The sequence below is a fragment of the Haliotis asinina genome, chromosome 8 (assembly GCF_037392515.1).
Source record: "Haliotis asinina isolate JCU_RB_2024 chromosome 8, JCU_Hal_asi_v2, whole genome shotgun sequence".
NCBI classification, from domain to species: Eukaryota; Metazoa; Mollusca; class Gastropoda; order Lepetellida; family Haliotidae; genus Haliotis; species Haliotis asinina.
Genome location: NC_090287.1, coordinates 27,278,648 through 27,293,566, shown reverse-complemented (window position 1 = coordinate 27,293,566; position 14,919 = coordinate 27,278,648).

The following is a 14,919-nucleotide window of genomic DNA, read 5'->3' as shown; positions in this document are numbered from 1 at the left end:
GAGTATGGAACGTTCACAAAGACACAAGTGTCGGGTTGGCTCCTGAAATGTGTGCTTATGGAACGTTCGCAAAGACACAAGTGTCCGTCTGGCTCCTAAAATGTGTGCGTAAAGCACGTTCGCAAAGACACAAGTGACGAGCTGGCTCCTAAAATGTGTGAGCATGGAACGTTCGCAAAGACACAAGTGTTGGGTTGGTTCCTGGAATGTATACTTATAGAACGTTCGCAAAGACACAAGTGTCGGGTTGGCTTCTGGAATGTGTGCTTATGGAACGTTCGCAAAGACAAGTGTCCGTCTGGCTCCTGAAATGTGTGAGTATGGAACATTCGCAAAGACACAAGTGTCGGGTTGGCTCCTGAAATGTGTGCGTAAAGCGCGTACGCAAAGACACAAGGGACGAGCTGGCTCCTGAAATGTGTGCGTATGGAACGTTCACAAAGACACAAGTGTCGGGTTGGATCCTGAAATGCGCGCGTAAAGCACGTACGCAAAGACACAAGTGACGAGCTGGCTCTTGAAATGTGTGAGCATGGAACGTTCACAAAGACACAAGTGTCGGGTTGGCTCCTGAAATGTGTGAGTAATGGAACGTTCGCAAAGACACAAGTGTCGGGTTGGCTCCTGAAATGCACGTGTAAGTCATTAAAAATGATGATAATTTAGAACGAACTGAGTGTTCCAACCCACAAGGGAAGGTGGGGGTAGCTTTATGATTAAAGCGTTCGCTCGTCACGCGATGACCTTAGTTCGGTTACCCATATTGGCACAATATGTGAAGTCTATTTCTGGTGTCCCCCGCTATGATATTTCTGGAATTTTGCTAAACGCGGTGTAAAACCAAACTCACTCAGTCACTCCAACCTACAAACAGCAAATCATGACAGGACAAGACTCAAATTTCCAAATCTAGTTTTGGAGCACGTACAAATGAAATTAATCCAATATGATTAAAACATGATTTAACAATGTATTTATACAATTTTATGTGAAGGAGGTTTTGTTAAGATTTCCAATCGTTAATCTATCCAGGGATGGACATCTGAATTGTGATAAATGTTGATGTATGTTTTCACCAGTGTGCTATCGAATATTTCATGGCGATATACACCTCGTGTAGGCTGTCTGTCCGATTCAAATGGGTTAGCGACTTTGCTTGTCGTAAGAGGCGACTAACGGGATCGGGTGGTCATGCTCGCTGACTTGGCTGACACATGTAATCGGTTCCCAATGGCGCAGATCGATGCTCATGTTGTTGATCACTGGAATGTCTGGCCCAGACTCGATTATTTACAGGCCGCCGCCATATAGCTGTAATATTGCTGAGTGCGAAGTAAAACTAAACTGATTCACTCACTCACACACTCACTCATTCACCCAAATGGGTTACCCCATTCTGTACTACCTTCATCACATCAGCCGAGTCTTGCCATTAAAACTTTTATTACGATAAATTGAGTGGGGGCGAAATCAAGGCGGTATGTTTCAAGAGAGATGGTTTCAAATGTCAAGAGCAGACAATTACTTTGGTGACCTTTTTACGACGTGAAAACTAACCCCGATATAACATGAAATATGGGAACGTTCCCCTAGAGAAGGCCAAGCTTAGATATATTGACGCAGAATTGATACAATTTATAGTTTTGACCTTCACAACGGAACGTTGGCGGGTTAATAGTATGATCCATGCAACAGATATTAGATTGGTGAGGATGTAAATGAGTGTCAATGAAAATGTCTATAAAGCGGTCTTTAATGACGGGTGTGGTCGATTTATTGACCTTTGGTGAGGAAAATAGTCTCACGAGGTGTCATTGCAACATGTTTGTCTAGAAAAGTATATTTTGTAAATGTAATAGCTACCGTAATCCTCAGATACATTGGTAATAATACTCAATATTTTGGATATTTATAGACTAAGTTTCCTTTACATCCATACGAACGATGGCACACAGTTTTATTATACAGCAGAATGGCTAGATAGCAAAAAGTATCAGTTGGTTGAAAGTCACAAGAGGAGAAGATAGACCAAAGATGATTCTGTCGACCAATCGAATTAGGATTGGAACCTACTTTATTACTTATGTGTTACAAACCGTCCTCCTAACGAACGTTATCAGTCTGAACATGTAATGCCATGATTACCATAGACCATTGCAAAACGAAATCAGTTTTAGCAAAATGTTCTTACAGTTCGAGAAGAAAAAGACAACCTTTCAGATGTCCGTTGTTATGCCAAGAGCACAAAACAGCACGACTACCTTGGTAAAGCTCGACGTCACTGGAATTTGACATAACTGTTCGGACGAAAGTCAATTTCTTTTCTTCATGACTAGTGACCGATCTCGCTACAATTCATTTCTGTTGCGGGGGTGCTTCTCACGTAATTGTCATCCTCTGTTCACAAGGCCAGTCTTCATTGACGACAATGCTGGGCCACACGGCGCTTGTGTCGTCCATGTTTTCCCGTGTCAACAGCCCAGATCTTAATCCAACGTTTGGTTCATTATTGAATATACTGGAACAAGGCCTTATTCAAGAATACCGAGCAGAAAAACTTTGACTTCAGCGTCTGTTACTGTTAAAGGGGCCTAGAGTCGGGATTTTTTGCAGTTGCAGCTGGCGGAGGTAATATCGGATATTGACCAGGTGGTATTGATACCTATGTAATACCTTGAGGTTTGTATGCTAGAAAATGGTCGCACTTGTCATACGACCACTGTTGTTGTGAAATGAGTGAAATTTGCGATGGTTGCCTCTCTGAATACACAACCCTTTTTCGTTCTGTTTTCCTTTGAGATGTCTCATTTAATTAATCCTTGAGGGTCAATCTATCCAGACAGTGAGTTGCCTTGATGTTTAGAGAAGTACCTTCTCAGCCATTAATGGTAGCATATTGATGCTGTGAAAAATGTGGAATGTTCAGATACTATTTTTTCCATGCGTATATTATCATTATCAAGTCCAAATTTGTCCATGACGCATCATTCGTAAGCAGACCGTTGTCCGAAATGGTATTCTATCATTTAAATTGTAACTTCAGCACTTAAAGCACATTGTTATTTGTAGTCGTTGGTTGACTGGTTGTTGTTCAACGTCGCAATCCAATATTTCTGCTGTATGGCGGCAATTTGTAAATACAAAGTCTACACCAGACAATCCAGTGATCAACATCATGAGCATCGATCTAGGCAATTGGGATAGATTCATTCGTAGTCGAAACAGAGTACGATGTCGTGCACATCGCATGAATGTTCAAATCGTGCAGATGTTGTGAGTGAGTAAGCTGGGCCCAATGCTGCTCTGAACTTGACTTTGTTGAAGAGGGCCGAGAGTGATACACTTGCTTTACTCATATGCCACCATATCGGTAAAACCTAGTAAAACCAAGATGAAAAAATACAGAATCTGCAGCCCGCGATCGTTGGGTACTATGGAACGCGGGGCGGTGGGGTGACCTAATCGTTAAAGCGTTCGCTCGTCACGCCGAAGTTCCGTGTTTTATTCCCCACATGGTTATGATATGTAAAATCAATTTCTGGTGACCCCCGCCGTGATACTGCAGGCATATTTCAAGAAGCGGCGGCGAAAAACAAAACTCGCCCACTTACAAAGGGACACAACTCCACACCGTGTCTCCTAGTAGGTTGCTGACTACTAGTGTGTTCATGTTTCATCTGTATGTCATGTGTCCCTTCGGTAATACAGTCACAGATGGGCCACCTTCTCCTCTCCGGTTGTATTAACATGAAAAGGCATCATCAGTTTTACTTACATCTCACGAGTCCATTAATTCTGACATCGCTATGAATAATGCATATTTCTTCTTGTTCATATCACCCTTAACTTCCCCCCATTAACCTTCTCGGCCTCACTGTACGAACATTTATGAAGAAGAACGCTACTCATTTCCTGCTCACATTGCCCTGTCGTGTCCGGAGCTATCGACTGTTGAAGGCGTCCTCGTCGACATAGCGACCTCATTAGTTCGGCCTTGTTTACAACTGCAAATCACCACTCCGACCAGCTGGTCAGGCTCTTGGTATAGTCTGCCTCACGGCCACTCCCACTCATTATTTTCTGATCCATACAATCCTTACTGTAATGCAAAAGTCTACATGTTCAGAAATCCCCAATTCCGTTGGGGATCTTTATCAATTAAATGTAATTTTGTTTCTGTCAAAATTATATGTATTCAGACATATAATTATTAATATAAACGCCAGTCTACATCTGACACTACAGTTTTCACTAAATCGCTGTGTGACTGATCGGGTCAATTGCATCCAAACAACACTAATTTCATTAGTTCGTGTACCTATCCTCCTTGTAGTTTTCTTCTGAGGAGTCAAGAGGCGAAAATTTGTCCATTTGATCTTCATTTGATGATCGATGTCTGTCTCGTTGACTGGAAGGATTTGTGAAGCAGTTTGATGTCATTGCCTTGTTGGTTCCTTGTAAGCTTGTACAAGTCGTTGAGGTAGTAATTAATAGTGAATCTCTAAGGAAATAATTATTAGACTTAGTTTAAATGAGATTTTTTATCAAATATATGTAATATGTAAATAACGGAGTGAGGTCCTTAGACTTGCACAAGTCTCTAAGGTAATAATTATCAGATTCAGTTCAAATGACATTTTTTAATGAAAAATATATATGTAACATGTAAATAACGGACTGTGTTCCTTAGACTTGTACACGTCTCTAAGGTAACAAGTAATAGTTCAAATGATAATTTCTAAAACAATATATAAATAACAGACTGCTGTCTGTCCGCTTCTCTCGACTTGCCAGTATAAATGACAGAAACACTGTACAAGTATGGACGTGGCACTCAATACAACATTCGAGCAAGGCTGGGTTCCATACGGATAGGCCCGTTGAGTGCAGGGCCTTACCTTGTCATGAAATATCACTGAAGCATAGAAGCGTCATATACAGGTTACTTCCTATGAGCTTGATTTGGGAAGTGTAAGTGACTTTAGTTTTACGCCGCACTCAGCAATATTCCAGCTATATGGGGTCTGTCTGTAAATAATCAGACAATACAGTGATCAACAGCATCAGCATCGATCTGCACAACTGGGAACCGATGACGTGTCAACAATGTCAGCGAGTCTGACCACCAGAGCCCGCTAGTCGCCTCTTACGACAAGCATAGTCGCCTTTTATGACAAGCATGGAGTGCCGAAGGCCTACTCTACCTCGGACCTTCACGGGTTTTGATTTGGGAAGAACAATGCATGCCTTCAACCACTTTGCTAAAATCTGTTGCGGAAACTGGTGATATTATTTCTTAAAGGTTTCCACAATGTAAAGTAAAGCCACAAAATGACTTGCCAAATGCATAAGAACCCTTGTACGATTCTGTGTGTCCCCATAAGATTGTGATGAGAACAGTTGCTTGTTAAACTGATTACATCATCATCGTTGTGAACCAACGCTCGGTCGGTGAAACGAAACAGTCGCCTTGTAATTATAGACAAATGGCTGGGGAAAATATTGACAAAATCAACAAAGAAGTCTTACAGCAACCGATGGCTAGAGGGTTGTTTCATGGCCTAGTGGTTAAGGCTATCGCTCGTCACGAGGAAGATCCGAGTTCGATTCCCCACATATCTACAATGTGTGAAGCCTATTTCTGCTGTCCTTTGCTGTAATATAGCTGGAATATTGCTAAAAGTTGCGTAAAACCTTACTCACCTACTCATGAAATATATAATTTTGATAGAAAGATATTACTCCATCTATTTTAAAAATGGGTTCAAGTGAGAGGTATACTGGGGTGTATCGTTACTCCTTCATCAGATGAGTTGAATATACTCCGGTGTTCTACATATTGCAGAATCTGACAGCCATATATAGCATTCTAAAATCATAGGGGATATTTCATTTTGCGAGAATACCACTAGTCAATGCCAGTGGATATGAGAAAAAGTAATACATATCCATACGGATGAAACATTCCCAAAGGAATGGAATAATTTGTCACATTTCCCCTTAATTTCTCTTCATCGTCTGTATCCTCTTTGGCTTCATCATTTGCATTTTATCAATCTGGTAAATCTAATATTCCCTACTTTTTTGAACGGTATATTTTCACCTATCACGAGAGGCAGAACCACCTGCAGCCCAGGGGTTTACTGGAACGTGTTTCCCCGAGGCAGAGTTATGACATAAATTGTCTCATGGGCACGTTACGTGTTTTAAGACGATCTAATAACATGTATCAATTTCCTTACAAAAGTTACTAATACGAATCACAGAAACTGTGTGACCCCGGTTTGTCTAATGTCTCATCTCATCCACGATTAGAAGGTAAACCTGTAAAAATACACATAGTTATTGATTCATCAACAATAACGTTTCTCTAAAAACTCATTCTTTTATTTTTAAGTTGCCATTTTGTCAAAATTACTTTGGTAACTACACAAAACCCGGACACTTCACTGCAACTAACACTGGCTCTCATTACATCAGCTTCGTGTGTTTCCCAAACGGAAAAAAAACAAATTATTTCTTACTCAGAATCAAACTCCCTGACAAATTCACTGAAATTATTTTACAGAATCACATCAGTTAAAGGAGGCACGCTATCACTAAAGACCAATGCATGATTCATATGATTAAACACTAGTAAACTGGCACAAGACCTTGGTGAGTGTCAGCATGACTGACGAAGATAGCGTTTACTCAGAAGATAAATTGGCAAAGATCTCTCCTTTCGATAAGATCTAGAAGTGAAGTCCTCTAAATTCCTAAACCCAACTTAGAGATATTAAAAGTCACATGCTGAATGACTATAGTCGAATGTAGTAACAGCTGGTGTAGCTCTTCAGCGATTTAATGACGTCATGGTCGGATTCAGCAAATCCACCATTTGATATACATCCGGAATCCTTCATTCATTACCGAGCCACGATTGTCATCACTTGACTCACACCCTGAACATAGCCCGAAACGACAGGCCTCTTTGGTCGAGATATCACGGGGACGGATAGATCCAAGAATGAGAGTTAGGTGATTTTTACATTTATCCTACTGAACAATATTGTGGAAGGAAGAAAAGAAAATAGTGAGTGAGTGCTCATTCTGCTAATCTTGAATTGCACCATGTCGTTGGGCTATGACTGGTAGCGCCCGACACAAAACTAGTAACGATACAAAATACTGTCTTCCTACTTCAAACTGAAGATAAACGACAGAAACGTCAAATCAACCCTTCGCAAAAACACGGCCCCATAATCTTCTACAGTCTTTGACGGATACCTCAAATACTCTTCCCCTGCCGAGATGTCCACGTTAAACCTCAGCCGGTTTCCTCGTCCCACGTAACGTTCATGACCTTCAATTTCATTGAAGCTTGCGAGGTCATATCCTTGAACCCGGAAGTAAATCACAGGACACGTTGTGATTGGTTAAAGACTGTCTCATTCATCTCTGTATAACAGATACAAGTCACGTCTGAGACATCAACGCTGCCTCTGGTCTAATGAATGAAATGTCGAGATTCATTCACAAGCACTTAAGTACAAAACGCCCACCTCAAGAAGGCTTCTCATTTCCAATCATTAGCATTGTCACATATAAAAGCATAGTGTGTGCACTAACAACGTGAACCGGGAACATCCATCCAATGACCATGTTTAACTACCAGAGCCATTACGAAAATGTCAACTTGTTTCGCTTCATGTTACGAGTCGAGGCATTTTTTTGCGGGGGTAGTCTTAAGATCTTATACAGCCCAACCCAATTAGGTATAAACATCCTCGGTTGGACCCTGCCATAAATACACAGAGCCCAGATCGAGGTAGCCTGAGTCACGAACTGAAGATGCTCTTTCGCGATCGAAGACTGTCAGTCGCTTGATGGACATACGAGGTGCGGACCCTACCGCCGGTGCACGTAGCGACCTTTCGACAAGAGGGCTATTAGCAGTTGATTGTGAACTACGCCGGAAGCTTTGAGGGATGACATTTGAAAATGATATCAAGAACATATTTTTCATACAGCATTAGTTCGACGGTTTAATTCACTAGAAGATTTCCGATGACGCGATATCAAGGTGTATTTGCGCACTTATCATGCATAGATGACGACTTTTTCAAACGTTGCAAATGCGCCACGAAGCTCCGGCGTCAGCGGTAAACACGTCATTGCAGACGTCACCAGTTCTTGTGAAAAAGCCATTTAAGTTTCATACTGGGTCTACATCTTGGAATCTTGATATCTGTAAATTCGAAACGGTCAAAAAATGTCAATCAACGATGATGAGAAAAAGGCTTATAACATATCATGACTACTTAACTGACATCTTCAAAAGTAAAAAAAAAACATCATGATGAGAAACCTCCACAAGGTTTTTTTTGTGTGTGTGTGTTTTCTTCTTTTTTTTGGCCGCAGTGTAATGATTTACGCCATTTAGGGACTGATTCAGAGACGCTCACATTGGAACTTTAATGGAAATATTGATGTAGACCATCGCCTTTACTCTCAGCCGTCTAGGGATCAGCTGGACGTGGGTTCGATTCACACATTCGTTATAATTATGACCATGACCTCCGCTACACATAGGTTCTTGGGTTTCACTTTGGACTTTCGGTGCCGTGAAATAGGCTAATTCTAACATGTTGGTAACGAACGTAAATGAATCATTGTGCAAGGTGGCGTAAACGCAACTCGCTCAGTCACATGTATCCACTGAGTCTGAAATAACCAGATGGATTTCTTTTGAGTTAGCAAGGTCTCTGACTCTGGTAAAAGTAAGTCCGAAAAGATTAGGTAATACCCAACGGACAAAACCACCCAGTGAAACATGTATGATTAGACTGTAACTTTGAAATCTACATGATTAGACTGTAACGTTGAAACCTGTATGATTAGACTGTAACGTTGAAACCTGTATTAGACTGTAACGTTGGAACCTGTATGATTAGACTGTAACGTTGAAACCTGTATTAGACTGTAACGTTGGAACCTGTATGATTAGACTGTAACGTTGGAATCTATATGATTATGGAGTGAAGTATAAACCTATACCGTTAGAGCGTAACGATGGCATCTATATGATTTGGGAGTGACGTTGAAATCTTAATGATTAGACAGCCTATTCTCAATACCTCAGTAAGCTATTCTTTTGCAGTAAAACGACCCATATTTTACACATTTACCAAGTGCTCTATTTCAATAATAAAAACACCATGGGTTATGTCCCTTGGACATGACGCAATTGGTGCCACATGTATTAAACAAATGACGTTATCAGGTTGTATGGAACCGCTTCACGTAGTATACATACACGTGTTTGATTCCAGCGTCTCAGATGCGCACCCTGTTGAATCGAACGTGGTGCACTGTGCAAAATGCAAACAAACATGAAACCCAAATAAGTTACTTCCGTTTACCCAAGAAGAAATTATCATTGTTTAGCAATACTGACTTTCTGCGATCTATGCATATAGCTTCCGTTACTGTTTCGCCTATTACTCAAAGTGAATCGATTTCATTGGATACACCACATAATAACTGCATACTCAGGTTTTCATAACTTCAGGCAATTGTTCACAAATACAGAGCGCCCATGGATGGGGCAGTGGCATTAGCGTATTTACTCTATAGCTATTAGTTGCATGACCAAGATACCATTCAAACTCTCGGATAGACTTCCCTTTCAATCCAAAACCCCGCAAAAGCAAGATAACAATCAGTCTCAGTCACCTTTGGAAATATACTCCATTGCGCGTAACAAACAAAACGTGATTATGTGAATAAACACTGGACATTATTGGTGTGACAAGAGTTTTTGTGGTGAGAGAAAACATGTACTGAAACGTCTGTGGGTACCTAGTGGAGGAACGGGTGGTCATTATCCTATTGTACACCATTAGTTAGCCCTTTGCTCATGCAATCAACCACTGGTTTGTGCGTTCCATGCTGCATTTGAACTCGTGAAGGTCTGGGTTAGATTGATCTTCAGTAACACGTTTGTACTTAATGGTGACTCGGGTGGTCAAGCTCACTGGTATCATGTTGTTGATCATTGTCTGGTCCAGACTAGATTACTTACAGATCACCGTCACAGTCAGTGATCAACAGCATGAGCATTGATCTGCACAAGTGGAAACTGATGGCTTGTGTCATCCAAGTCAGCCAGTCTGACCACCCAATCCCATTAGCCATCTCTTATGACAAGCATGGGTTACTGAAGATCAATTTTCAAATCAGGACCTTCATGGCTCTGCTCCAACCTTCAATACAGAAAGCACTGCCCAACAAAAGTGTGGGTTTGAGCCTGCATGCCCTCTTCTGGGTATTTTACGCCAAGCAATACAGTCTCAAGGTCTTGAATACTTCAGATGTGTGTAACTCATACGTGTTGTTACTCCTTAGATGGTAACTTCAATATATTTTGGTTTAACTTTAGAACATTTAACGAGTAAACCAGTAATGTTTGGTAAATGTTTATTTAATAAAGCATATTTGTGTTCATAAAAATACCAGCTCTGAGTATTGTACAATGTAATAAAGAGGTGGAAAGAGGCACACAGGTCCCTTCCAAGTCCTTCTGTCAGTGCATGTACACACACCTCATGACAATGTGTGTGCACATCAGAACACACATTTCACTGCACCTCCATACATCAATCTTCTACTGATTGTTCATATGCTGTCTAGTAGATCTGTCAGTTCTTTTATAAACACTACATGTCAACATGTGTGTACATGAGATAACACCCTACCTGCCAACACATATGCAATCCAGTGGATCTGTCAGTGCATGTACACACACTGCATATGCCAATGTGTGCATATATCAGAACACACACTGTCAACGCACCTCCAGAGACCTCTACTGAATGTTCATATGCAATGTCAGTCCTTGCACACAAACACACAATCTAGCAGGTCTGTTCCTGGATGTGCACACAGATTCTAGTCAGTGCATGTACGCACACAATCTGGTAAATCTGTTCATGGGTGTTCACAAACACTCTAGCAGATCAGTCCCTACACCAACAACCAAGTACATCTGGCAGTACATGTACACACAGAATCCCGATCTACCAATGCCCATATACACACAATCTAGTAGACTGCAATGCATGTCCACACACTATCTAGAACAGGCAATACATGTCCACAACTGTCTTGAACAGGCAATGCATGTACACACACAATTTTGATCTTATTGTGCAGCAGACTGCAATGCATGTACTGACATGTATACACATCTATCAGAAATGTCAGTGAATGTGCACACAGATGCACAGCTTGGTATATATCTGTGAATGTGCACAGATGCACAGCCTGGTATATAATCTGTGAATGTGCACACAGATGCACAGCTTGGTATATATGTCTATGAATGGACATACACAACTGGTAAACATGTCTGTGTATGTACACACACAAAACAGGTTGATATATCTGTGGATGTACACACAAAACAACTCATAGATATATATCTGTGAATGAATGTACAGGCACCGACACGCATAATCTGGTTAACATATCAGTGAATGTAAACACAGAGAATAGGTTGATATATCTGTGGATGTACACACAAAACAACTGGTAGATATTTATCTGTGAATGTACAAGCACCGACACACACAATCTGGTAGACATATTCGTATCCGTGAAATACAATAAAAGCAACAAAACCATTTCCATAATCAAAAGACCTAGATGCCAGTTCTACTATACAATCCGAGAGATGTTTTAGCACATGTACACATATACTAGCTGAGCTGATGAAATATAGAAATAAACAATAGCAATAAGTGTAAAGCAGATAACTGTCAAAGATACTAAAGTAACACCAGATCAAGTGCTACATAGAGAAAACCAGCCACAGTTCGAATATCAACCACAGCCATACAACCAGGACACATGACTTTATTTAAATGCTTCCGATTTAAAAATTCCATCACAGTAATACACTGGTAAAATCCAGATTTCTGGAACGCCATGACATGTGATGCTGACAGGAACAGCTGACAGGACTGAAATATGACTGCAATGTGATCACAGGTATGAACATACAGTCCCTTAATCCAGTCAAGGTGTTTCCCCTTCCAGCAGGGAAACGCTCAACATAGTCAAAGGTAGATAAAGGTCTGGGAGGTTTTCTCAAACTGTGCATATCATTGCAAATCTATATATACAAGAAATGTGGTCTTATACATTGTTCAATCTGACTCTTCTTCTGAAACCGCTCATTGTCCATACAAAAACTTACAGAATTGATAGTGTTACTGAAGAGTTAGTTTAAGCCATACCAACTGTGCAGTTACTTAATGGCTTTATATATGGTGAATTTCTGAAAAGGTACAACTAAATATAAAATTGACATTTTATACTTTCTTAACATATTACAAAGATTTATTCAAGGTTCAGGATGATTGGTTTCTTGTCTCAGCAACATTCTAGCTGTACTGGTTACAGAAACAATGGTCTGATGCAATATCCCAAGGGAGTTAAATGGCTAAACACTCTTTAGTATTTAGTTTATATGGCAGTGATAGGTGCCAGGGAAGACTAAAGTGGAGCAGGTGTTGACAGACTGCTTCTTCATGCAACCAGTCAACATAGGGATGATTTGGAGAGGCCTGATCTGATGCTTGCACTTATCAGCATTCAGCATGGATACCACATTCGCTTGTTGCCTGAACTGCAGCACATTAAAGGACATCTTCCATACCTGATGTTATCAAATAACATCTAAAAGTCATAAATACCGAACTAAATATTTTGTTGGTAAGCAAGTTTCAGCAATGAAAATACTTGTATGAAGAAGATGGACAAGGACTTTGCTCAAATAAACACTTCATCCTTTTTTTCATTTGCTTCCTTTTATGTGTTGAATTTTAAGATTACATTTTGCTTGTGAAGCTGTTTTTGTGTCTTGAAATTTTTGCAGATATATTTTGGCTCCCTTTTCATTTAATAACAGTTCTATTTTGTCTTTGCTTTCTTGTAACATAAATTCATATATTTTCAAAGATTTAGTTTTAGTTTTTTCTTTTGACAATACTTATCCTGCATAACAATGTATCTAAAAACTTGATTTTAACTATAAATATATTGTATATAAAACCCCTCACTCACTCCAACCACCTCGGCTCATATACACAATCATCTTTGATTCTGACAGTCAAATATCACACACACAGACACAGACAGACAGACAGACAGACAGACACACACACACCCTTAATTCACCAACTCCTTTATTCACACAGTCAGGTCACACACTGACTCCATATTCACAAACAGGCAAGTCACACACGGATCCATGATTCACACAGGCAAGTCACACATATGCACACGGATCCATGATTCACACAGGCAAGTCACACATGTACACACGGATCCATGATTCACACAGGCAAGTCACATATCTACACACAGATCCATGATTCATACAGGCAAGTCACACACACACACTGATCCATGATTCACCCACACACAAATCACACACTCTGATCCTTAATTCACAGTTACGTCACACACACTTATCCTCTATTCAAAATCTTTAATTCATACACTACCTATCCCTTTCAGTCTGCACTGACATCCAAGCAGGGACCTATGCTGCCACAGAAGGTTGAATGCATGTAAGAAATACACAGCAATAGATCAATCAGCACTGGACCATATGATACCTTATCCATACTATCTGTATGGATGGAGATAAGCATGGAAATATATACTACCCATCAAAAGATTAGACTCACTTAAAGCACTCACTATATGTTACACATACACATATGGTTTAATCAACAATGAATTTCTCCATTAACTTAGGGCATACCCTATGCATATGATCTGCATGATGATCATGCATCAAAATGCTGAAAAGCATGTGCACATATGCATGTGAGCAGCTGCATTTTGATGTAAAGTTTTGTTAAAAACTTGCCAATTTTCACTGAGTTTTATTATTTGTTGAACTCACAACAACAGTCTTTTCAACATTTCAAGTTTGTTTTACAATACATCAGTTCATGTGTACACATTACCTTTAAACAGTATGGAATATTTTGCAAAATCTAGCTTAAAAAAGTTGCCTGAAGTAACTGGGTACATTTGCAGTAGTAAGTCTAAACTCTTGATGACTAGTAAATGTATAAGAAGTATTATGGAGACAGCTCATCATTAGAAATTAAGCCATTCACATCTACATTTGGGATTAATTTGCCAAATACATCAAACAAATAGTGAGTTGATATTCATATGACTTTCAAGAAGGAAATGAGAACAAAATTCAACCTGTTCCAAACTTGTGGTATGACTGCAGCTTGCCATGTAACTTTGTCATGTAACTAGTTAATACAATATTTATGTTAAATGCTTGGGGGTGGTAACTAGTATTCTTTAAGATCTCAGCCATGTTATGACTTCATCTCTGATGTATGTCATAATGGATCGCTCTAACATTCAACATCAGACCGCCATGATGTTGCTGAAATACTGCTAAAAACGCCATAAAACCATACTCACTGAATCAACCAACATCAGACCATTATGTGCAAGAAAAATGACCAAGAGTTCCATGCAGGATGAAAATGTCCTTCAAGTGTGCATATGGAACTTTTAGACAAGAAACAAAGCAAGGTCCAGACTACTTAGCAGTCCTTTAGTCCAAGTAGGTTGACTATAAACTGGGAAATGTGTTTGTGGTGGAGGTGAATGTATGCCATCATCTGGAGCATCCACTACAACACTATCTTAGTATAACACTGTCGCTGGAAAGAGTTTCCATGTAACTGTGTCCTTTCATGAAATACTGCTTGTCATGTAACTGCTTGTCATGTATCTGCTACTGATCAAACAATTGATTGCCGTAAAACTGGTTTCCATATTGTTGACCACCATGTGAATTACAAAGAATAATGAACAGAAAAAGCATATGAA